Raw genomic sequence first — 27,415 nt, forward strand, 5'->3', positions numbered from 1 at the left:
GGCTCGAGTAAGCAGATACTTGTTCATTCATGCACTGCTATTGACTGAGCAAATGGAATCCGGGATACATTTCACTGCTCATAGTTTATTTACAGGCACCCATACTAGTTTATTGTAGCAACCAAACAACAAAACATCCACTAGGGATGTAAGAGCACTGGACCATTAATATTACCAGTGCTTCTGGATATCAGAGTATATATAAAGTAAGTCTCTCGCCTATTAGGAAGGCATTTTCATTTTTTATGGCTTGATTCTATAGACCTTCTGCAGGGGTTGCTTCATTGGGGAGTATTTAAAGGGCCAGTAACAACAAAAAGATAAAAATGATACATGTTTAAAACTATAGTGTTAAGCGATCCAAACACTGTAAGATTCACTAGCTTGGCAGAGAAAATCTTCACCAAGTTTTGACAACTACTGGCCAATTATTAGATCAAAAAAAGGTCCTACGCACATTGGTTCGGAGAGCTCCACCTCAACCATCAATTCAGTCCTTTCCCAATAGGGCATATAGGTATGGCAGATAATAGCTGCCACATTTTGCTTCACAGCCCTTAATCAGTGATATAAATAAGCCCCATTGAGACAATGGAAGCAGCCATGTAGGGTCTAGATCAGGGATCCCCAAATTATTTTACCCATGAGCCACATTCAGATTATCCAAGAGTTGGGGAGCAGCACAAGATTGAAAAAAGTCCCTGAGGATACTAAATAAGAGCTATGATTTGTGTATTGGGTGGCCTCTATGTGGACTGCCAGTCTGAAGGAGGCTCTATTTAGTAGCACACTTGTTTTTATGCAACCAAAATTTGACAGAAATTCAAAAATAAGCACCTACTTTGAGGCCACTGAGAGCAACATCTAAAACTGGCCATAGACGCAAAGATCCGATCGTATGAATCATCGTACGATTGGACTTTCCCATCTCCCGACCTGCCACTAACCATTTCGATCAAGTAAAGTATAAAAGAACAGATCAGCCGATGTTCTGCCCCTGACAGCAATCTTTCGAAAGTTAAGTCCGACAAAAGCTAGTGACAGTCTCCCTCTGAAAATCGTATGATCGGCAATACATGCAGAGATATTATCAGCAGCAGGCAGAAATCTTTTTTAACCTGTCCGATCGACCGATCTCCGCCGGACATAAAATGTCGGGATTCTCCACACATGGTACGAAAATCCTCGATTCGTACAATCAGATCTTTTTGCGTCTATGGCCAGCTTAAGGGGTTGGTTTCAGATCGATGAGCTGACCGATATCCAAGTCTTCTGCCTATATCGGTCAGCTCGTCTCCCAGCATAAACACAGCAAATGTCATTAAATACGATATTATCGGTGCGTCTCTAGCCACCTTTATTCATAGTTCTTTAGATACCTTCTGGCATTAAACAAAATTGTTGCTGTCAATCAGGAACATGATCTATATTATAATTTCCATTTTGCTATGTGTTACTGACTATTTAATGATTTTATTTGGTAATGGAACTTGAAGGAGAAGGTAAGGCAACAATCACTGGGGGTGCCAATAGTTAGGTGCACCCCCCCGTGATTGTATTCACTTACTTGATCCCCAAAGCCAGTGGTCCTATCAGCAGAGGTTCTTCCAGAGAGCAACACAGAGTGATCCTCTTCCTGCTTCTTCTTTCGTCGCGCAGGTGAGTGAAAAAGTCAAACTTTAACAAAAAAAATCCAACTTTTTCACTCTACTGCTCACTTGTTGGCCCCAAGATTTTAAAGAAAGGAGAAGCGGAAGAGAATAACTTTGTGGTGATCACTGAGAAGAACTCTTGGCTGGGTCAGTTTTCTACTAACAGGAGCACCAGCTCAGTATATTAGGTAAGTCATACCTCCCAACAATCCAGTTTTTCACGGGACAGTCCCAATTTTGACAGCTCAATCTGGAGTCCCGTATTGTTACTGAAATGTCCCGACTTTCTCTTTGATCTCCTGCACTGAACAGCCAGAAAAAGATACAAAGTTTCTAACTTAACTGACTTTTGGCAGAGAGCCCACAATACGTGGCAGGTGCACTTATAGATACTTTTGTAACAATTTAAGATAAGCAAAGAAGCAACTGTAAAACTGTGACTTGCAGCTTAAAAATTAGGGATGCACCGAATCCACTTTTTTGGATTCAGCTGAACCCCCGAATCCTTTGCGAAAGATTCGGCCAAATACCGAACCGAATCCAAACCCTAATTTGCATATGCAAATTAGGGATGGGTAGGGGAAAATATTTTTTACTTCCTTGTTTTCTGACAAAAAGCCACGCAATTTCCCTCCCGCCCCTAATTTGCATATGCAAATTAGGATTTGGTTCGGCCGGGCAGAAGGATTCGGCCGAATCCAAATCCTGCTGAAAAAGCCCGAATCCCGAACCGAATCCTGGATTCTGTGCATCCCTTAAAAAAATCCAACTTTTTCACTTTACTGCGCACTTGGCCCCAAAATTTTAAAGAAAGGAGAAGCGAAAGAAGAGAATAACTTTGAGGTGACCACTGAGAAGAACCCTTGGCTGGGTCAGTTTTCTACTAACAAGAGCACCAGCCCAGTATATCAGGTAAGTCATACCTCCCAACCGTTTTTCACGGGACAGTCCCAATTTTGACAGCTCAATCCGGAGTCCCGTATTGTTACTAAAATGTCCCGACTTTCTCTTTGATCTCCTGCACTGAACAGCCAGAAAAAGATACAAAGTTTCTAACAACTGGCTTTTGGCAGAGAGTCCACAATACTGGCAGGTGCACTTATAGATACTTTTGTAACAATTTAAGATAAGCAATTGTAAAACTGTGACTTGAAGGGCAATTCTCATTCATTAGCAAAACTGTAATAACATAAAAACCACAGAAAAGTATTCAAACTTTCATAACCTGTCAAATTTTGCAAAATGAACTTGGTAAATAGGGGGTGTGGCCACAAAATGGGCTTGGTTAAAATGCTCAGCAAGCCTTTTTGTCCCTCTCTCTATTTCCAAAATGTTGGGAGGTATGGGTAAGTGATTACAATCACTTGAGGATGCCTAACTTTTGACACTCCCAAGTGATTCTGACTTTTCTTAACTCCAATCTGTGGGTAAGTTCAAATTGAATTTCATTTCAAAGTGTACAGCCCACAAATTTCCCCCCTTTGCTGGATTGGTTTTGATGATTGTACCTTTGAGCATACCACCTATACAGTAAGAAAAATTTAACTCTGTATTGATGTATATTAATGTGTCATCATTAGGTGTGGTGTTCTCAGACATATCTGAAAGTAAAATACAAATAGTCAGCATGCATTCTGTCCTGGTGTACAATAGGGAAATGAACCATTTGTATTTAGTAAAGCAGAACCATCAGCAAGATTCACCTGCTTTGTGACCTTGGGATGGAGGTTAGATGCATTTCAAGCTGTGTCTGATCCATACATTTGAGTTTCACACCCAGGTGCTAAGGCTATACATCCATCACCAATTCCCAATTTTTGTGTTAAGCACATGCTCCAGAACCATCAATCTCCCCTTTGAACTGTCCCTACCCCAAGCACAGGTCTGGGTATATAGCCTAAAACATTATACCACCATACCATACAATAAAGAGATTCATTTTAATGTAGGGCAGGCACACCAAGCCATTTAGTACATTTTTGAATGCATTATATTTTTGAAGCTTAGAGTGGCATTGTAATGGACAGCTTACTGACCCAAGCAACCGGCTGTTATGTATGTTAATAGCATAAAACAAAAGGAGAATACAACTAACAAAATAGCCTCACAATAAAACCAGGTAGAATTTGAGGACATCCCAAGGAGCCAGAGAGATGGCCTGCTGGAAATTTTGCATGCCTTCTCATTTATATCCAGAACATACTAAAAGTGCACGAAACTGAGAAAATCCTATTGAAAGAGATAGCTGATCACTGCTCAAGGATTTATTAAGGGTCAAAGTGTTTTTTGTTTTTTTTTTTTGGTTAAAACTCTCAACTTCGAATTGTAAATTATCCAATCTTGATTCGTTAGAGATTTATCATAATCTGGCCCTTTAAGAACTTGAATTGGACTATTCACCCACTTTAAACCAGCCGAATTGCTGTATAAGTCAATGGAAGACGCCTAGGGATCAATTTGGTGATGTTTGCAGCCTTCCTGACATTTTTTCAGAGAAAGAAATCGTGAATCGAGTTTTTTTAATTCGATTCAAGTTTTTCTCATTCAAATCAAATTTGATTCGAGTTTTCGGGTCGATTCAATACATTTCTGATTGGTGGGATTTCAAGTTTAAAAAAAAAACTCACATGAATTTTAAATTTGACCCTTGATAAATGTGATTCTAGGTGTTAGTGTAAGTCACTGTAGCGGATAGAAGCATCATCATGATGAAGCCAGCCAATAATTCAACTTGGATCAATAATTGCTCAGCAAGAAATTATTCTATGTTGGCAGCTGAACCACTTGCCAAGAGGCAGTATTTTAAGAGCTGTTATTAGCTCCATCGCACACTGGAAGATCACAATTCATTTCAATAGCCGGAGACTTATTTGCAGCAGTAATTAAAGCGTCATTACTTGATCTGTTTGTCATAGCTTTCTACATTAAGCAGTGCAACAGGAAAACAAACTTCACTAAGACCAAGAAAGCTCATGGACAGATAAAGAAAGATTCCTGCCTGCTCACATTGGAGTCATGTTTGCTCTATTGTGCTACACAGAAGCCGGACTATAACCTATGGTTGGAGACAAAAGGTAGATGCAATAAATGTTGCATGAGCATGGTTCCTCTTCTAAAAACAAGGCTACTACATATTCTTGCAATACTGGTTTGTGTTCTGATTACCTAGATCTATACATTGTCTCCAATGAAAGCTACAGCTGTACATCTGCTGTTACAATCACCAGAAAAGTTTAAATGATGCCTTTGGATAATACACTGCACATTTCCCTCTCTTTATAAGTCTCAAAAAGTTTTGATTTTAAAAGTTGCCAGATGAAGAGGATGAGAACTGTACAAAGTAACGTCCGACAGCTTCAGAGAGTTCCTATTTGAGAAGAATGGTACAAAGCAAATACAGGTATGGGACCAGTTATCCGGAAACCCATTATCCAAAAAGCTCCGAATTACAGAAAGGCCATCTCCCATAGACTCCCTTTTATCCAAATAATGCAAACTTTAAAAACAGTAGCTTTTACATGAACCAAACTAAGATATATATTGGGTTTATTTAGGGGCAGATTTATCAAGGGTCGAATTTCAAATTTTTTAAAACTCCCATGAACTCGAGATTTATTTAAAAAAAAAATCAAATTTTTAAAACTTGGGTGAAGAGGATCAACCCGAAAACTCGAATCAAATTAGATTAGAGTTTTAAAAATGAGATTCTATTTTTTTTTCTCCAAATGTCGGGAAGGCTGCAAGCTCAACTCCAAATTGATCCCAGGACGTCTTCCATTGACTCAAACAGAAATTTGTCAGGTTTTAGGTGGTGAATAGTCAAATTTGAGTTCTCGAAAATCGAATTTGAAATTTTTTAAAAAAAACGTGAATCTAATTTTAATAATTCGCTAGTCGAATTTGACCGTTTTGGCCATAAAAAAACTCGAAAATCCGAATTTGAATTTTCACTTTGACCCTTGATAAATCTGCCCATTAATATTTATATGCTTTTCTAGTAGACATAAGGTATGAAGATCAAAATTATGGAAATATCCGTTATCCGGAATACCCCAGGTGCCTAGCATTCTGGATAACAGGTCCCATACCTGTATGACACTATGCATTCCCTCTGCCTGGTACACTCCACCTGCTCCATGATCAGTGTACACTAACAGGAAAGGCATCAGGCTTTGTTGTTTTAATGCCGATATGATATAATCCTTAGTAGTGTAAAACATCTAGGGGCTGATTCACTAAAGGTCGATATTCCTTAAAGCACGGCTTTGTGTGTTATTTAAGACGCGTTATTTAAGGAACGATTCATCAAATTATATTCGCATGCGTTAATAGACATAGCGCAAGTGTTAATTCTACATTTCTGAACAGCGGTATTCTAATCGCATTGCAATATTTATAGAATAGAATTAATCCTAACGCATTATTCACTAACATCTTTTAAGCGATTAAAGCATAAAATAGTGCGATAATCACTGTGAAATGTAACACCTCCCAGGCGTTACTAAACAACATCAGATGGATTAATAGAGGAAGATGTAGTGAGGGTAGGGCAGCAATTTAAGACCTTTATGAGGAACTGGAGACTTACCTACAGCCACTAACCCATTTTCATGATACCTTGGACAGAGGCAGAATTCTGTGTCATGGAATTATAATGAGTTTCCCAGGGAAAGGAATGACTAGAATACTGTAGAAAGAGACTCTGCCAGTGGCATCCTGAATGTCTTAGGTGCTATAGATTGCACTAATAACATGTGACAATATCAAATGCACAAAATAACGCACAAAATACTGCATGCTATAAATACCGCACACAATTAAGCTAAAATGAACGTAAAAATGTCACTTCTTAAGTTAGACAAGTGAACTTTTAGTGAATCGATCGTTGATTCTAAAAATATAAGAAGTGATAAAATTTTTAAGGCATACTATAAATAACAACTCACTTTTTCGACCTCTAGTGAATCGGCCCCCTAATAGCTAAAAAGAGATAGAACTATAAACAAATTGACCTTTTTGTGGTGGATGTTAAATCCCCTTTTTTAAAACATCTAATCTGACCACAGCAGCAGTTATACAGTAGAATAATGAAAAACTGACTGACATTTTGCAACCAACTTCTAAAAAATATTCTAGTCTTTGTAGGGCTAGCGGCTATAAACAGTTTAGCCGTGATTCAGTGCTGTTCGCGATTCAAAGCAAGTTTGTAATTAGCTTGTTTTTAGAAAGTGCGCAAACAGTTGGCTGATGTAACAACTAACCACTGAATCAACTTGCTGCCTTTATTTCTAGATCTGCATTAGGATAAAAGGATTATTGGTTTTATCCATTTATACAGAGCCCTTTCATTTAGCTGCTAGCCACGGTCATGGACACATTCAGCTTTTCAAGGCTCAAAAGGACCAAAGTAAAACAAAAGATCAGAGTGATTATAATCCATGATTTGTTAGGATAATTAATGTACGAGATCCATTTTCAGGAAACCCGTTATCTAGGAAGCTCAGAATTAATTGAATGTCATCTCCCATAGACTCCATTCAAATAATTAAAGGGGTGATTCACCATTAAGTTAACATTTAGCATGTTAAAGAATGGCTAATTCTAAGCAACTTTTCAATTGGCCTTCATTTTTACATTTTATATTTTTTTTTTTAATATTTTGCCTTCTTCTTCCGACTCTTTCCAACTTTCAAATGGGGGTTACTGACTCCTAAAAACAAATGTTCATTTATAGTTATTGCTAATTTTTATTTCTCATCTTTCTATTCAGGGCCTTTTCTGTTCATATTCCAGTCTCTTATTCAAATCAATGCATGGTTGCTAGAGTAATTAGGACCATAGCAACCAGACTGCTGTAATTGCAACCAGGAGAGCTGTGGAATACAAATATATGTAACTCAAACACCACAAATAATAAAAAATAAAAACGGTTGCATTTAAAGTGATACTGACAATTTTATTACAAAAATTATTAATCTACATTAAAAATTACCTATAGGTAATGTGGCAATAGTTCTGCTTTTGTAAGTAATTGTTCTTAAACCCGACTGTTTTGCCAACCTCACTGTCCCTTCTTAACTGTCAGTTAAGAGTTTCTAATGCTAATAGGCTACTGCTGTACAAATATGGCAGCCCCCTCATAGAGGAACGTGGGGGTAAGAAAGGTAATGTAAAAGCATCAGGCAAATACTTTAATGGCTAAATTATAAATAGCGTTCAAAGGCAATGTTATGATAGATATAAGAAAGGTTATTTTCTGCTGTTAGTATCTCTTCAGAGTTGAACAATCATTTTAAAAATGTAAAATACTTCCTTTTTCTCTGTAATAACAATACAGTAACTTGTCCTTGATCCTAACAGATATAAGTAAGACTAGTGATGAGCGAATCTGACCCGTTTTGCTTTGCCGAAAATTCACAAAACAGTGAAAATTATACAAAATGCATTGAAGTCTATGGACGACAAAATTTCGACGCACGACAAACTTTTCACACAGAGTCTATGGGCATCATTTTTACTGTGAAACTTGGCAAAAAAATTTGCTTCATTTAATTAAGACTTATTGGAGGGAAATCAATTCTATTGAGTTTATTTAATATTCAAAGGATTTTTAGGAGACAAAGCATGGAGATTCAAATTAACTCCCTTATGCAGAAAACCCCAGGTCCCCAGCATTCTGGATTTTTCCTTTTTACATACTGGATTTGGAGTACCAAGACAAGCACCATTTGATCTTCACACTCCTGAAAAGAAAAAGGTACAGGTATGGGACCGGTTTTCCAGATAATGGATTGTTCCGTAGTTTGAATCTTCATACCTTAAGTCTACTAGTAAACAATGCAAACATTAAATAAACCCAATAGGCTGGTTTTGCATCCAATAAGGATTAATTATATTTTTAGGTTGGCTCAAGTACAAGGTACTCTCTTATTACAGAGAAAAGGGAAAGCATTTTTAAAAATTTGGATTATTTGATTATAATGGAGTCTATAGGAGATGGTCTTTCTGTAATTCAGAGCTTTCCGGATAACAGGTTTCCGGATAATGAATACCATACCTGTATTTTACATATAAACATTCTTATATATATCTTTAGGCTCAGACAACTGCTAAATATTACATGGTCACATTTTAATCTGGAGCATCAGGCATTTTCTCCTAACTGTCAGTATGGCATTTGCAATAAAGTGGACCTGTCACCCACATATAACAAGTTGTATAATGAAAGTCCTTGGCAAATTAACATGAAACCAAATTCTCTTTTTTTATTAAAACATCCATACCCGTTATAAAAGTGTTTAAATATCTGAGCTGTCAATCATATATTGCCAGCCCTGAGGCACAGAGGTGTCTTTCGAATTCAGCATTTCCTAGATGTCACGGTCAGCTGACGCTCTGCAATTGTGTTTGTGGGTGGGTGCGGGTTAAACTTTAGCCTTCTTCCACCCCGCCCCCGAACTTCTAGTGACCCACTTCCGATTAGGGTTGAGACACACGGGCAGATTCAGGGAGATTTAGTTGCCAGGCGGGTAATCGCCTCTTCGTCTGGGCGACAATCTCCCTGAACTGCCTTTGCGTGTCTTCCCATCCGCCAAAATGAAAAGTCCCCTGCGCTAAAGCACACGCGGTGCTTCGCTTGCCAAAGTCGGCCGAAGTTTCCTCGTGAGGCAACTTTGGGTGACTTCGGAAAACGAAGGGTTGCGTGTGCTTTAGCGCAGGCTACTTTTCCTTATAGCAGACGGGAAGACACGCAAAGGCAGTTCGGGGAGGCGACTAAATCTCCCCGAATCTGCCCGTGTGTCTCAACCCTAACGTGAGCCTTTTTATATACTTACTCAGAGCTAAAATTTTAGATCATTAAATAGAATGGACAGATATCCGATTCTCCCAAACTGTCAGCTAAACAAGGTAATGAGAATTGGATTATCTGTCCTCTCTCTATTATTTAAAAGTCATCATTGGAACTACAATTACTTCTCAGTCTACAGCACTGCCCTGTGTTTATCCATCTAAACATATCTTTGGGGTGGCAGGAGTCTGCTTGTAGCAGCAAATTACCTGTACATGTTTTGCAATAGACTGCAGTGCTTATAGTGCATGTGTGACTTAAAAAGTGTGGACTCCCAAGTCCAAAAACAAAATACTTTTTACATCGTTACCAGGCAATTTTAAATTGAAATCATTTTTATTGTGTGTCTATAAAATCAGGTTGTCTATATAACACTTACCGGTATATTATATGATTTTTTCCATGTAAACTCTACTATTTCAATAAATTTCGCACCTCTTGAGGGCCCACATTTCTGGAGGTAGTAAGTGGAATCAAATTTAAAATAATTGTGCACTAACAGGCAAGTAATAGCGTCCATTATTTACGGTCATAACTAATATATTGCTCCAAATAATAATATACCAAATGCAATCCCTTTTTACGTGGTATACAGGTATTGGACCTGTTATCCAAAATGCTCGGGACCTGGGGTTTTCCGGATAATGGATCCTTCTGTAATTTGGATCTTCATACCTTAAGACTACTAGAAAATCATGTAAAGCTTAAATAAACCCAATATACTGGTTTTGCTTCCAATAAGGATTAATTATATCTTAGCTTGGATCAAGTACAAGGTACTGTTTTATTATTACAGAGAAAAGAAAATAAATTTTAAAACTTTGGATTTGGATAAAATGGAGTCTATGGGAGATGGCCTTTAGGTGAATTGGAACTTTCTGGATAATGGGTTTCCAGAGAACGTATTCCATACTGAGGCTTGTAACATCAGTCGTGGCCCAAATGCAGGGCCGCGGTTAGAAATCAGAGGGCCCCATACAACAAAATTTTTGGGGGCCCCTGGACCCCGCCCCAGATTCCACCCACTGCACATCACAGTTAAAAGACCACACAGACATCATTGCTAAAAAAGGTAACCCCCCTCCCCCCACAGAAGTTATAAAAAGCTATTAGGGACCCGGGCCCCCTATAATATATAAAAATATTGGCGCCAGGGACCCCCATAAAAGTTTTTTTTAAAAAAGCAGTGGTGCCAGGGCCCCCCTTACAAGTTAAAAAAAATTGGGGCCCCAAAGAATATTATTTTAAAAAACCCATTGGTGGCAGGGGCCTATAGAGTATTAAAATAATACATTGATGGCCAGGGGATTAAAAAAATAAATAAAAACACATACATTGGTGTTCAGCGGAATTGAACTTGTGGCTTCAGGACTTCAACTTCGCCTCCTTTCGTGACTTAAGGTCTTTTCGCTGCTTCAGGACTTCAATTTCAGGTCGTTTTCGTGACTTCGGGTCTTTTCGCCGCTTCGGGATTCAGCTTTGACTATTTTCGTGGCTTCAGGTCTTCTCGCCGTCTTCGGCTGTTCGGCTTTTTCGGCACTTCTGCATTTCGGCTGTTCGGGACTTCGGAAGGCTTCAACGCTGTCAAGGGGGGCCCGGCTCTTTCGAAAAGTTCAGCACTGCCGAGCCCCTCTTTCAGGCCCGGGCCCAGTACACTTGTACCCCCTGTGCCCCCCCCGAAGGCAGCCCTGCCCAAATGAATCCAGGTCTCCACTCAAAATCCTCAAAAATTTGTAACATCTACTTTGTATCCTTCAGGTATAAAGTAAGCCTTTTGGGGTAGAACTATATGGGCGTTTTGACATCTGATACCTTCCATTCCGACGCAACGATGTGCAGGTCAGGTGTCACGTCAGATGCGCCAAATTAAAGGTAAGCAATTGGAATGTCGGACATTGCCCCATCGTGCATCCGACACAACACGACTGTCAGATGAAGACACAACATGCAGCGTTCACATCAAAGTAATTTGCAAAAGTAAATTTTCCACAAGAAAGAAGATACAAAACAGCAACTGCTTCAAATCAGCCCACATACCTTTTCCCTTCTGGGTGGAGCCGTAATTTGCAAAGGGATTACCATGCAAGTGAACTGGGGGCTATTTTGAGCTTATTGTCTCCAGCTCATAGATCTACTGATCACTGTGGGGACAAATCACTTGGCCATCACCATGTGCAATACATTATCTCTTGTTGATATTATCGTTTTGTGTACCAGAACCCCTGGCAATGCTTGTTCTAAAGTAGCTACTAAACTTTTGCTATTGCTTACACTAGAATTAATCACTTGCCAATTTGTTCCTTTATTTATTTTGGGATTAAGCCTTTATGCTGTTCTGACACAGAAAACAATGCAGTCGTTTTGCAGCACAAACTGGAAAGATTTGCCGAAGCCAGAGTAGGTATATATGAATGAGGAGTGATGGGTGGGAGTGTTAAACATAAGTTAACCCCTACATGAGTGGGGTAGAAAAGTTAAGATGATAATTGAATGACTGGTCACAGACTGACCTATTTCTGTACATTTTTCCCAAAGTACCAATTTAGGGCAGTAGCGATTTAGATATTCACCAATGACCTTCCACTTAATTCATGTAATGTATAGTCATTTATATGCATAACATTTATATACAAAATGCCATATAAACTAGTTAACAGCCACAAGAGCCAACTGTTATATCCCTCAAGCCAGTAAAGTTATATTCTTAGTTCTTAACATGGGCTGTTCTCATATTCCTTTCAAGCATGTCATTAAAATGATCGTCTGATTTCTGGGGTAAGTGGACATAAGCCACCAAATAGCCAGTTTAAGTTCCAATAAGAAGAGAGGCAGCAAGAAAAGTTTAACTATTGAAAATTATATGGTTTTAGCTTTTCAGAGCAACACCACACAGTGTGTTATAGAACTGGCATTCCATAGTCAGGGGAATGAGAAGAAGCCGTCAACAGGTAATTCTTTGCCATTAGCCTTACATGACCTACTCATTAGTAACCAGGAGAAAATTGTTTTGGGAATAGCAGCTAACGCGTGACACAAAAGCACAATAACGACTTGTATTTCATCAGGAGACTTTGGGCGAGGAGGTATTTAATTGCTTATTTAAAGATAGTTGTGGGGTTTGCTGGATAATGCAAGATTAAAACGTCTAAGAAAGAACCGGGTAACAAGTCCAAGCCATTAAGGTTTTATTTTTTAGCCACACATGCTAGTGCTCTAGCCCATCCCTGTCACTATTTACCAGACAGACATTACTAGCAAGCACATGACTATTATTCACTGACTGCCTTTAACTGGCAGTTTGGATTAGTAGCATGAAGCCTGGCATAAAGTTTGCACTGGAAATCAAGTTTCCTGCTTGTATCTGAGACCCCTCTAACTGGCTCTGTTTCTTCTCTTCCTGTTTGTAAATTCCCACTCCTCGAATCCCCAGCCACAAAGCTTCCTCCCACCAGCCCCGCCTCTCCTCCCTAAATGGCAGTGCTGGACACGTAGACGGCAGTGATTATGCAGCTGCAGATGTGTCACAACAGTGCACATCACAACAGTGCACATCACAACAGTGCACATCACAACAGTGCACATCACAACAGTGCACCACTCCCCCCTCAAGATGCCTATTGCCTCAGTATTGTGATTTACACTCTCAAAGCAAACCAACATACATTTATGCAGAAAACATGCATAGTGATATAGGTAAGAAAGCAATAAAAAGACAATAACACATTTATATAACCTTTTATCCATGTAATATTGCATTACCCCTTTGCACTCAAGAAAAAAAAACAGTAATTACCTACTCAACCAGATTTGTTGTAACTTTTAGGGCCCTCATACACGGGCGGTTATACCTGCACTGCCTGTGTTGCGTTTTCTTCCTTTCAGCCGCAGGGGAGCGCTGGAGTAGACGCGGTCAATTATTTTGAAGGGGGCTGTACTCACACTAACGCATGTAAGCAGCAAACGCAGGTGGGATGCAGCATGTTGCATTTCACCTGCGTTCAGCGCATACATTCAAAATAATTGACCACGTCTACTCCAGCACTCCCCTGTGGCTGAACGGAAGAAAGCGCAACGCTGGGGAGCGTAGGTAAAACCGCCCGTGTGTAAGGGTCCTTAGAGACACGTTAAAAGGAGTGAGTGACACAGATATATAATTAAATCACTTATAGCTTCATCAGTTCCAAGACAAAATCAAAACTATGAAAAAAATGAATACAAGCTTCATCAAACTGAAAAAAGAAACTTTCTAAATATGAATTAAAAATTCTGTACCAGTTCTGAAATAATTGTGTTATTCATCAATCTCCCTCTCAGCTTCTGTCTTTCTTCAATCTCAGAAGTCTGATTTTGATTGACAGTTAAGGTGGCCATAGACGCAAAGATCCTATGGTACGAATCGAGGATTTGTACGATTTTCGGACCATGTGTGGAGAGTCCCATCATTTTTCGGAGCCCATTGCGCTCTCATCGTCATCTGATCGTTCAGCCATAGGGCCGAATGTTCAGATTACCCCCGATATAGCCATGCCCATTAGTAGCATATCGGGGAAAGATCGGCTCGTTTGGCGATGTTGCCAAACGAGCGGATCTTTTCGTCTATGGCCACCTTTAGGTATACCCTGTGATTCTACAACCAAAGTCCTGAATTTTTTTTGTGCTGAAATTAGTTTTTCAACCAAACTCTAATACCTGACTTCTGCATAAAGAGAGGTGGAAAGAGAGAGAGATCAATGGTTAGGGGCTGGTTTTGCCTTCTTTAATTTTTCATCAAAATTTTTTGTAAAATAGTTTGTTATGCTTTTGTGAATTGTTTACCTTTAAATGAACTAGTGATCTGTATGCTTGACAAAGGGGCATGCCCTCAAAATGCTGCACTACTGCAATAATCACGCACGGGTTCACCATGAAAGCATTTTCCCTTTTGTGCCCATGATCTTTTTACTTTAGAGTACTGTTTGGAAGAGTCAAGACCCTACATTGCTGTGCACCAGGTTTTCACTTCCTGGAAGGCAAGGATGTGCGAGCCTGGAATTCCAAATATCCTTGCAGATAAGAATTGTGGACTAAAACCGGTTGTTCCACAAATATAGAGAATTTATTAGCTATTAAAAAATTCAGAATCACTTATTAATCAAGTGACCAGATCCTGAGATTGTTCTAATTTGTGGGTGATACGTGCAGTAAATAGAAGGTGGGGGGTACCCCGATAAACCCTTTACCCCAGACTTTACTTCTTCCACAATCTATATACACAAATAGCCCTAAGACTGCACCATAAGATCAGGATCAATTACTTGCATTCACCAAGTTAGAAATTTATTGGTACAGCTCTGGAGACTAGGTTAAAAGACCAGTAACATAATTTAAAAAACAATTGTTAGTATAGAACAAAAAGAAAACACAAGGACAAATCAAACTTTTGAATCGCCAAGTCTTTATTGATAATTAACTTACTGAAACTCTGCTTGCACTCCTCTTCAGAAAAGGAGATCCATCGATCGGTGCACGATTTCTCCTCCCTGCCTTCCTTATAGGAGATAGCCAGGAAGAGAAATCAAGCGCCGCATGATGGATCGTCGCTGTGTCGCCTTTTCTGAAGAGGAGCGGAAGCAGAGTTTCATAAGTTATTTATTGATAAAGACTTTTTTTTTCTATACTAACGATTTTTTTTGTGGATATGGATTACTGTTGGAGAACTGCCACTCTCACACATGATTTATGGTGATTTGGAGATCAGGGGGATGACCAAGCAGGATTTTTTAATGGAAAATTTGTAAAAAAATAAAAAAATAAAAAAAAATGAAATGAATTTCATTACTATGAATTGTAAATTATTGAATTATCCATTATTTATGAATTTTTACTGAATTAATTCTGAGCTCTGGCCGGCCAGTTGTTATTTGATCAATAAGGGATTCTGAATTTTTTATTAGCTAATAAATTCTTTATATTTGTACAACAACCGGTTTTAGTACATCTATTTAATTATTTATTATATTTATTGGTATTTCAAATAGAACCTTGGGGATTAAAAGTGTTTTAAAGACCATGTTGGGATATGCTTATGCTTTCCACTTTATGCCACATTACATTACACTAAATAAGGATTGTGGGTCACAAATGTTAAAAAAAACTTTGTATTCTATTATTTTATTGGTACATTCAGTGGCATAATTATGGTAACCGATAATCCACTTTTTACACAACATGATAAACAAACCCCTGTATGTCACCATCATTTTGGCTGTCATCCCATATATGTCCCCCCCCCCCACTATAGCTGTCTGTTTGGCCTGCAGTTTGATTGGTCGGCTACTGTATGGGATTGGGTCATGTACAGCCACCTCCAGCAATTACATAGAAAAAAAAAATCTGTTTTTGGGTTTTTTGTTTCTTTTTGGGGTTTTTTTTTTTAAAGCCCTTATCCTGCAGCCAGATATTACTTTGGAATCTGCAGAAATGAGGAGGGAAGAAGGTACCCCTCTCAGGTACAATATAGATACGACAGGAAAGGGAGAAGCCATGCCTAGAACAAAGCCAGATATAAATAAGGTACCCCTCTCAGGTACAATATAGATAGGACAAGAAAGGGAGAAGCCATGCCTAGAACAAAGCCAGATATAAATCCAGCTCTGGATGCATGGCAGTTTTTATTAATAACTGGTTCAGTAATGTAATATTTAAAAAAAGGAACAGAAGTCCTAATACCTTGCATGCATGTTCTTCATATATCTAAGTAAGCCGTGCCCCTGAATTATTTGACTTTCAGTTCCACTTCTCTACCACCTGGACAATAAACTCTATTCATGATTAAGGGTTATTTTCTCATAAATTGAGTTATCAATAGACTCAAATGAGAAGTGGCCTTCAGGAGTAACATCAGGGAAATTGGGGAGATACTTGCTCACTTTTAATAAGATATGCATTTTGAATGTAGCAGCAGCCATAGGATTAACATTATTTTTCTCAAGAAGGAAGGCCACACACAGCTGTAAGTAGAATATAACGTTATATATATTGTGAATGCCATCTTATTGTTTCTTTCTAGCTGATGCAGTGAAGCTAAACTACTTACAAGGCAGTCCATTATTAACAGAAAATTAAAGCTCTGGAAGACATCGCAATTCCTAGTTGCAAACAATAAATACTACCTTACCGTTCAGAAATCAAATGGACAGTTTATTTCTTTTTCTTATGGCACATTAAATATTCTGCTACACACTGGTATTTTTCTCCTTATCTGCTGCTTTAAATACACAAACCATATTAACATGGCTCATGATACACACACACATATCATTGACATAACGCCTATAAAACAGGTAGTTGCACTGCTGGTGCTGTTTGGCTACTCTGTGTACTTTACATGCAGTGCTTATCATGGCCTGGGGAAGACTGGGGCAATACCACCATCGGAAGGGCACTGCCAATCAAAAACTATATGTACAGTTAGCTTGGCTAATGTACAGCACATTTTCTCGACCTGCATTAAACTCTGATCCAGACAACCTCCACTGACAGGACCACAATCCCCTCTCAGTGCACTTCTAGATTTCACCCCGGAAAATGCACACTTTAGCTTTTTCTGGATGAAATTTGCTCCGTAAGTATAGGTGGATTGTGGTCTTGTCAGTCCACACACATGTGGAGTGTTCTTATGCAAACAGGGAAAACCAGATGGAAATTCAGTGTGTAGCAGGAGGCATACAAATACATTGTTTTAAACAGCTTTCACTTCAGGGGAAGTCTACATTTGATGCAACTTTTTGCATGTAGGATACAGTACAATTGCTCCCTATCACTAGGCTAGCAAATGAATATAGATAGTACTTTTATCAATACACATAGCTGATCTGGTCTTATCCCCTTCCATAATGAAATACATCCTTCCAGCTTCCTTCCTCCTATCATGTGCCATATCAAAGCTGATATAAATGCAGTGCAGCAATGAACCAAAATAACAGAGAGCATGCATTAATTAGAGTGTGGAACAATGAGCATATACCACATAGGAGATGGCAGGAATGGGGCAGAAGTAAGCCCTTGACGTAGCAAAAGGAAAATCATTAGAATAATAAAAGTGAATTTGTTATAATTTATTCAATAGTCTTTATTGTGGCCTTTGCTTTTGATTTAACTTTACTTGTCCTATACTATACAGCGGGCAGTTATTTGGCTCCTTTAAAGCAGAAAGGAATTTTATGAAAAGGTTATTTACACAAATCAAACTACATTGTATAGTAGTGACACCCATCAATCAGCACAATCATTGTATCAACTACGTAAATGCCATTTATGCTCTTGTGACTGTACGAAAATGTGTTACTAGCTAGTCTGAGCCAGGAAAAAAGTACATCACAGTTTCATTATTGGCAAAAATAAGATCAAGGAACTAGCAAAGGAATAAATTATTCTTGCAAAGTTTTATTTTAAATCTGAAACTTGCATAAACAAAGCAAGCAATACAAGCCAAGCAGGGCATGAGGTTTAAATAGGCAGCAGCATAGGTCAGTTACCTGTTCTGCACTGCACAACTTTTTAGTAAATAAAAAAGAAAATAAATAGGTAGGTGCTGCAAGACAGATAAAGACAATGGTCATGCTGATATTTCCAATTCACCAGAACAGGTTTTAAGGTAACAGTAACACCAAAAAATGAAGGTGCTTTAACATAATAAAATACAAAGTACTGTTGTTCTGCACTGGTCAAATTGATGTGTTTCCTTCAGAAACACAACTATAGCTGATATAAACTACTGCGCTCAAAAGCAAACTACTCCAATAAGTTTGCCTCAAAATCAATGAATAAGACCGACGTTAAACCTGACATATAACACTGGAGCTGATGCACATCATGGCTAATGCTGGGGTTAGTCTGTCCCTAGACAGTATTGTGCCGTGTGTTTTCCTGTAACCAAGTTTAATACAGCATGAGCCACATGTCCCCATCTCTGACACATTTTGCACATCTGAGGTAGATACCTGTGATAAATCAGCTGCTGGTTAGCACATATCAATACACTGCAGCCTGAATGCAAGGATATATACCCGAATATACGTGGCATTTTTATGTCTGAGCTAACACATGAGGTTGAGAGCAGTACACAAATTAAAGAGATAAAGATGGATTAACCAATGCCAAGTGAAACCACCTTCTTTATGGTCAAGTTAATATATGATTGGTAATTAGGAGAGACATGGGCACCAGGCTGCTCATGACATTTTTTTAATGCTGAACAAATGGAAGCCTTTTCTACAAGATCAAATGAAAAACTGGGGACACCTGTAGAAAATCTATCGACAAAGGTTGAATCAACTGAATTTACACTTGCATTTATTAGAGGTGATAAATGATCTGGCGACCTGATCTCAAAACACTGAAGCAAACACATTATACAGTAAAGAGTGAAACTTTCAGGGGACCTCTGTGGGCAGTTCACTGAAAGCTTTGCAGCAACACTCGTGGCAAGGTTCACACTTTACCTCATCAAGAAAAGGAAAACAGAAGATATTTCTAGGATATGCCTAGAGGTGGGTCTGGGCTCAGTTGGCATTTACACACCATGCTGGGCATTGCCATATAGATGGTGAGCTTATAGCCAAATACACAGATACCTTGATGTTGTCAACTTATAGTTGTTGAATGTCTAAAGAGACACAGCAAAGGATGCTGAAAAATCACACAGAATTGCAGGGTACAAAAGAAATTAGTTTCAGAGGTTGGCCAAACTGTTATAAACATCGGTACACTTGATTATTGCTATGCCTTTCTTTTCTGCTTTCAGATTCTACATATTATCTCAAGGCCGAAGCAAGTTTCTAAACTTTCCAGGATCTACTTATTTGTTAGGCTCCTCACATTTACAACACTGCTGCCTTCAGAGCGGGCCCGGACTGGCAATCTGTGAGTTCTGGCAATCTGAGTTCTGGCAAATGCCAGAGGGGCTGCTATCAGGTGCCATTAGGGTTGCCACCTTTTCTGGAAAAAAATACCGGCCTTATATATTTATCTTTTTTCCCTATTAATAACATTGGGATCAACCATCATTTTTACCGGCCAGGTGGCAACCCTAGGTGCCATAGAAAGTTACTATTTAGTCACTATTTAGTGGGCTGCTGGGACCTGTTTGGGCCTCAGATTCAGAGGTATGTGACCAATTTAGAGTTACGTGGCCAGTTTATAGTTAAGTGGGCAGTGGCCAGTTTAGAGTTACGTGGCCAGTTTATCGTTAAGTAGCATGTTGCCAGTTTAGTTACGTAGCCTGTTGCCAGTTTAGCGTTACGTGGCCAGTTTAGCGTTACGTGGCCAGTTTAGCGTTACGTGGCCAGTTTAGCGTTACGTGGCCAGTTTAGCGTTACGTGGCCAGTTTAGCGTTACGTGGCCAGTTTAGCCAAAGGAGTGGAAGAGATGAAAAGTTAATGGACTACAACCCAGTTATAAAGTAAAATCTATTAACATAAGAAAACTTCTGATAGTGCTGGCCTCTGAAGTATATGTAAAGCCCTGAAGGAGTATTTCTCATTATCCCTTTAAAAAGCCGACTGTACAAACAAATGATGCCTTCTGCTACAGTGGCCGTGGGATAACCCACTCGAATGACGCGGGGGTGCTAATTTCAGGTTCCTAGGGCTGTTGTGAAATACAGCTTCCGTTTTAAGAAGTTTGCTCGGAATTGTAGTTCGCAATAGGTATGGGGTCGGATATAGTCTGACATCCCCGGACGAATGAATTCGGATGGGGGTTCAGTTAGAAAGTTCCCAGCTATAGGTAAGGATGGAACCCTGCTCGTCACACCTGTTGCTGGAAAGTAGGCGCACCCACCGTCACACTTCCTGCACTGATGAAAAAGTTAATGCGCGTTCTAAGAAGACACGAATACAGATGCACCGGCTACATTATATCCTTCCCGTACCTGTTGCTGCTCTCTTCCCCGCAGCTCGGGTCAATGTAGTTACTTCCCCGCTGAGCGTCTGAAGCCGGCCGAATCAACCCCCCCTCCCCTAGGAAACATGCAGCGTTCATACACCCGGAAATAGAGGAGCTAGCTTGGCAGGATCCCTTCTAGGCGCCACGTTCTGACTCTATGATCCGGGTCTAAGGCAACAATCGTGACGTGCTTTGTTTAACTTCCTCACGTATCAATTCGACTGGCTTGGGTTTCCTGGTTGAAAACTATCAAATGTATTGCCACAGAGCTATAACCAAAGGCACCTATTGTATTTGGCGTCATCACCCTGCCCCCCCCCCAGCCAGTGACATCATAGAGGGAGACTATACCTCCAAAATGTTTCGTTTTTAGAGGGACAGCCCCTCATTTGTACTGGAAAGTCTAGTTTTTCTCTGCACTGAACAGCCAGAAAAAGAAACAAAGTTTCTAACTTAATTGGCTTTTAGCAGAGAGCCCAGAACAGCCACAGCAGAAGATAAGATACTTTTGTAACAATTTGTAGATAAGCAAATTGTAACAATATAAGATAACAGGTCCCTTGGGAAAATTTAGACTCACAGCTTAAAGGGCAAATCACCTTCATTGGCAAAACTGTAATTACTGGAAAAAAAACACAGAAATGTGCTCAAACTTTAATAACCTGCCAAATTTTGTAAAATGAACGTGGTAATTAGGGGGTGTGGCCACAAAATGGGCGTGGTCAACAACATTTCTGTGCCTCTTTTTGTTTTCAAAAAAAAGCTGCCCGGCAGCTTTACAACTTTGGGAGTGGAACAGGTTTTTAAAACCTTTGTGACCGGAAAATATAGAGTAGCCTAACTCTGCAGATTACAGAAGCTTTAGGGCGGCTTAGGCCCCTGCTTCAAGCATGATAGACACAGAAACAAAAAAATCATTACATTTCAAGGAGACATATTGTGTAAAAAATTAGAACATACCAGTGCATTATACTCATTTAGATATAGAAGATTTCTGCAAAAACCCAAATAATCCCTCCCTTCCTCTTCCTGCTCCTTGAATTCCCAGGCTATGCAGGGGAGCCGGGGCTCTCCGCTAACTGCACTGTAGGACAGGAACCAATCAGCAGCTAGCAGGACCTGATAGGGAACTGAAGCCTGTCTGTGCTTGTGTGACTGCAGGGATGTGATTGGCTGTCCCCCTACTACTGTGCTTCTGGCAGGGACCATTATGACACGTCCACCCCTCATTTGAAACACAAACAGGGACCAGAGAACATCTATAGGGAGCTCCAATAAGGGGGCTATTTTTAAAGGAGAAGGAAAGGCTAAAATTAAGTAAGCTTTATTGGAAAGGTCTATATAAATACACCAGTAAACCCTTAATGTAATGCTGCTCTGAGTCCTCTGTCAAAAGAAATACAGCATTTATTTCCTTCTATTGTGTACTCGTGGGCTTCTGTATCATACTTCCTGTTTTCAGCTTAAACCTCCAGGGCATGGCCTTGAGCATGCTCAGTTTGCTCCTCTCCCCCTCCCTCCTCCCCTCCCTGCTGTAATCTGAGCCCAGAGCTATGAGCGAGCAGGGAGAGACTCAGCCAGGAAGTGTTGTCACACAAAGCCAATATGGCAGCTGCTATCCTAAACAAACAGAGAACACTTCTAGAGCTTTACTCAGGTATGGTAAAGCATTCTGCAGAATAAATATAGTGTTATAGCTTGCACTATTGTGGCTAATCTATTGGCAATAAACTGCTTCAGTAGCTTTCCTTCTCCTTTAAAGATAATATTAATTTTTAGCACCATGTAAAAGCAACACCATATATTACTTATAACTGCCTACAAAACAATAGTTTTTTTTAAAATTTATCCTGTCTCCTTTTAAAAAAAATCTATGTGACAAGTGTGTAAACATCGTTCCTGTATACATGTTGTTCAACGTCCCTTAGCCAGGATCCTCTGTAGAAGGGAACAGTGGCGTAATGGGGGAGGGAGGCAATCGCAACCTGGGTCGGCACCACCTAAAGCTGGCCATTGATGCAAAGATCCGATGGTTCGAATCCTCGAACGATCGGACTTCCCCATCTCCCGACCTGCCACTAACCTTTCAGATCAAATAAAGTAGTAAAAGAACAGATTAGCCGATGTTCTGCCCCTACAGCAATTGTACAAAAGTTGTCGACGACAAAAGCTGGTGACAGTCTCCCACTGAAGATCGTCAGATCGGCAATACATGCAGAGATATTATCTTCTGAATCAACTGAGCGACTTATTGGCATGGCACGACAGATGTCGGGACACTCCACACACGATCTGAAAATGTTACGAATCGAGGATTTGTACAATCGGATCTTTGCATGTATGGCCTGCTTAAGGGCAAGGTCACGCATGGTGTTTTTACGTTGCGTTTTTAAAAACGTACAGTTAAACGTAAATACACCAATGAAACTACACACGCATGATATGCGTTTTTCAGACTGTAGTTTTCTTTTCCCAACATGCATTTCTGGTTTTTCTCGTTCCCCAAAATTCCACTCAAAAGAATTTTAGTAAAGTTTTGCGAAAAAAGGCCAAGTGGAAAACAATTTACATGCAGAATGTAGCTGTACTGCTTGTCAATACGCAACGTAATTACATCATGAGCATACAATGCCGTAAATACTTATATATGAAATCCATCTGGCGAGAGTTTGGCGCCATGTTGAAAATATGCAGCTAGGGTTGCCACCTGTTCGGTTATCAGCCTTATGAAACCTGAACAATAATCTGGCCGATACATGTAGAGATACTCCCCTCTACATGGCTTTGTTACTATCAGGTGCAGTTAATTTCTTATTAATATGGATACAAAAAAAAAAAGCAAATCAATCAAAAATAAGATTTTTTTTTTCTAAATTAGCATTGCTGTATTTCAGAGCTTTCTGGATAACTGATTTCTGTATAACCGATCTCATACCAGTAATTAAAGGATTGGGCTTACTTATCAAGCAGAATATAGCTAGAGATAGTGGTGGTGTGGTTTTGAGCTGGGCATCAACACTTTAAAACATTGTAAAAACTGGATAGAAATCCAGCCAGTTGCATCTAAGAGATGCAATAGCCTTGCCCAGCTGTCATAAGTCCACCAACATTATTATTCCGACCTCTGATGTCATCATGCCTCTTCCTACATCTCTGCCCCACCCCCAATGCTATTTGCCCTGCTCCCCCTGTTCGTGGTTTAGCCATCAGCAAAAGTGGCAATCCTATACTATTTCCAAACCTGCGGATTCCATAGAGTTCAATAATATGGCATTTCCTTGGCGTTTCTGCTAAAAAACGCAAAAACTGGCATCTATTGTCGGATGTTGGCTCGCAAAAGCCCCATGAGATTTGCTATAGTGCGAATTTCATTAATTTCAATAGGGCTTCGTTTTGTGCTTTCATGGGGAGGGGCAGCAAGGAGTCCGGTGGACATCCTGCGCCCGGGCCCACCTGTTGCAAGTTCTGTCACTGGAGTTGAATGTAATTAACACATAGGGGCCTATTTGTCATACTTTGTAAAGATGTGGAGAAAAAAATCACAGTGATGTTGCCCATAGCAACCAATTAGCAATCAGACTTCAACAGTTACCGACAAATTAGAAAATAAAAGCAAAAATCTCATTGGTTGCTATGAGAAACATCACCGTTGTTTTCCTCAAATTTTTAAACAGCTTGATAAATAGGTTCCCTAGTTGCAAAGTAACGGAAGTTTTGTGTCGTGTAGGGCTTAATATACCTTATGGCCTTCAATCCCTATACTTCATCATTTCCCTGGTTGCTTGTCAAATGCTCACTTCCTGCCACAATTTAATATAGAGTTTGGCAAGGGGTGGTCCTTCCTCTTTGGCCTTCAGTTGCTGACCCAGCTGGATGTGCTCAGGAAGCCTGGGATCAACAAGGTCCCAGTAAATTGTTCTGCCCTAGAGGGTCACTATTGGGACAGTAGGGACCCTATGAACAAGGTTTTAACCATTCACAGGCTGATTTAAGATACAAATATGGGTCCTTTATAACAATTCATTAGCTGATCTACCCATGATTGGTACCCTCCAATGGGCTCACCCCAATTGATTGAAAATCGTCCAGATGTCGATTGGAAAGGTTTGATTTTCCCATTGGATCAACTACTTGATGTGGTTCTTGCTTCAATGACTCCTATTTCCACCTTTGTAATCTGATTAATCCTGATATGAAATCAAAGACATTATAGTGTATGGCCAGCCTCAGTCAAATACAGTTTACTTTATGTTATAGCACTTTCAATGAAGTGAGACAAATAACTCTAGCTAGCAAGGGTAGCCTGTGCTCAAAACCAGGGGAGATAAATGGAAGTAGCTCTCCCCTAGCCTCTGCTTGCCTAAGTGAAAGGACCACATTACTAATTCAGTTGTTTTTTTATTATTGCTCCCCAGAAATAAAGACTTTTTTCAATTACTTTCCATTATTTATTTTTTACAGTTTTTCTAAAATCTAAGTTTAAAGTTGAATGTTGGTGTGTCATGTGTTTGAGTCTGGCAGCTCAGTAATTCAGGTGCAGACTCTGAACTGTTACAATTTTGCAACATTGAGTTGATACATTTCTCCGCAGCATCTCTGTATCAATTCTAACAGGTGCCTGAAATGAAATCCAGAGATTCTGCTCAGCAGGGACAGAGATAAGAAATGTATCAACTAAATGTATTCATTTAGAACAGTTTACGGGATCGGCGACCCCCCCTCCCAGGGCTGCTTTAGAAGGTGAAAAATTACACTTTACACTTCAATACTAGAAAAACAGTCACACGTAGAAAATAGAAAGTCATTGGAAAAAGTCATTATTTCTGGTGATCTATCTGAAAACTACTAGTTGTTTGAAGGTGAACCACCCCTTTAACAAAAGCCCAAGCTTGGTGTTAGGGTCCAATGTAACCAATGCTCTATGATTTAGCTAGATAGAGCTCCAAATGAGGGTTACACAATTGTAAGAAAATCATTTGAAGAATGGATTTGAAGTAAGCACAGATCTCATAGCCCCTTGCGGCATCAGGGAATAATTAGCCATATTTGGCCATAAAACCAGGAGGCAGTTAGTATAGTTCCATAGTGTGATGTTGATTACATTTCAAATACCTATAGTAGCAGTGGGATAATAGCCTCTGGGAAAGGACTGTGGCTTTGGGATAGCAGGTATAGTAGGGAGAGATGGTGCCTATAGTAACAGTGGGATAATAGTCTCTATGAAGGGACTTTGGCTGTGGGATAGCAGGTATAGAGATAGTGCCATGCTGAAACCTATGGTGCCTATAAAATCAAAGGAATACTAGTCCCTGGAAAGAGAATGTGGCTTTAGAATAGCAGAGAGGGTGAGATGGTGCCTATAGTAGCAGTGGGATAATAGTCTCTGGGAAGGGACTGTGGCTAGGGTTACCACCCGGCCGGTATTTTACCAGCCTAGCCGGTAAAATACCTGCCAAGGCCGGGGCCGGTATTACAAATTTACCGGCAATGTAGCTGCCGGTAAATTTGTAATACCATTAAAAGGAGCCCTCAGCCTGCCCCCAATCGCCCCCAATACCCTGAAAATTACCTTATCTTTTACTTCTTTTAGCGACAGTGGTGCAGCCCTGCCCCTTTTGACATCACGACCCGCCCCTTTTGACATCACGACCCGCCCCTTTGTGACCCCGCCCCCCAGCAGCCGGTAAAACATTTTAAAAAAGGTGGCAACCCTAACTGTGGCTGTGGGATAGCAGGTATAGTAGGGAGAGATGGTGCCATCTAACTGCCTCCTGGTCCTGAAAGGAGTTTTATGGCCAGATATGAATATGGCTAATTATGCCCTGATGCCGCAAGGGGGCTATGAGATCTGCACCTAGTGGACATACTTCAAATGATTTTCTTACATTTGTGTAACCCTCATTTGGCTAGATTAGGCTCTATCTAGCTAGAAAATGATAGAGCATTTGGTTACATTGAACCCTAACACCAATGTAAAGATGGTTTTGATAGATCCAGGATAGTGGAAAATAGAGCCTGAACTGAAACTGAGCTAGTTGAGAATTCTTTGAAGTTGGGAGGATGCACATTATAGTTCAAAATCAGCAGTAGGTTCTAGATTGCCTGTACTTGGCCCATTTAACAGGAACTGTCAGGGATGTCTGGCTTTACAGCTGTACAGTTGTTATCCACTACAACCGTCAGCAACCTCTGACAGCCTCAGTCATAACAATTGCTACCTATTATGTACTTATCTGTGTTTGTTTGGATTCACGCTATTAGTACAGTTTACTTTCTTCTTTGCCCTTATCCCATCCCTGTTTCATAAATCAAGTTTAGTGAGTCTTTTGCAGGCATTAGTGCAGAACGTAGTTTTAGCACCTTGTATTTATATTTGCAGGTGATGTGGGGCAGCAGAGCATCAAGGGGGTTATGTAATAAAAGGGGCAATGTTTGTTACAGGTATAGTCATTTATAGCAGCCAATTACCAGGAAGCATTTGCTATTCACCTGCTGAAAAGCAATTATCTGATTGTCTGCTATGTGTTACTGTACCTTTGGAAATGTTGTGCATTGTATTACATATGGGGGGGGGTATCTGCTAGTAAACACTTTATGGCATATGTTAATTTTTTTAGGGATGTACCAAATCCAGGATTCGGTTTGGGATTCGGCCTTTTTCAGCAGGATTCGGATTCGGCCAAATCCTTCTGCCCGGCCGAACCAAATCTAAATCCTAATTTGCATTTGCAAATTAGCGTCAGGGAAGAAAATTGCGTGACTTTTTGTCACAAACAAGAAAAAAATGTTTTCCCCATCCCACCCCTAATTTGCATATGCAAATTACGATTCAGTTCGGTATTCAGCCGAATCATTCGCAAAGGATTTGGGGGTTCGGACGAATCCAAAATAGTGGCTTTGGTGCATCCCTAATTATTTTTACATATCTCAGATCTGGAGTGGTAATATAACTCTCATAGAACCAATAGGCTGTATTTATTCTCTCTGC

The 27,415-nt window shown here is 39.9% G+C and overlaps 1 protein-coding gene across 2 annotated transcripts in view; it reads right to left on the reverse strand.

Moving 5' to 3' along the window:
* The window catches only part of arfip1.S (ADP ribosylation factor interacting protein 1 S homeolog), an 83,555-nt gene extending 62,808 nt beyond the window's left edge, over window positions 1–20,747 (reverse strand). Inside the window, exon 1 of one of the 2 annotated variants that reach the window (XM_018243258.2) lies at window positions 20,414–20,747. The gene's annotated coding sequence lies outside the window, so the exon portion shown is untranslated. The remainder of the gene's footprint in view (window positions 1–20,413) is intronic. The other variant, XM_018243259.2, reaches the window with a different exon arrangement.
* Between the last annotated feature and the right edge of the window lie 6,668 nt (window positions 20,748–27,415).

The sequence above is a fragment of the Xenopus laevis genome, chromosome 1S (genome assembly GCF_017654675.1).
Source record: "Xenopus laevis strain J_2021 chromosome 1S, Xenopus_laevis_v10.1, whole genome shotgun sequence".
In the NCBI taxonomy this organism is placed as follows: Eukaryota; Metazoa; Chordata; class Amphibia; order Anura; family Pipidae; genus Xenopus; species Xenopus laevis.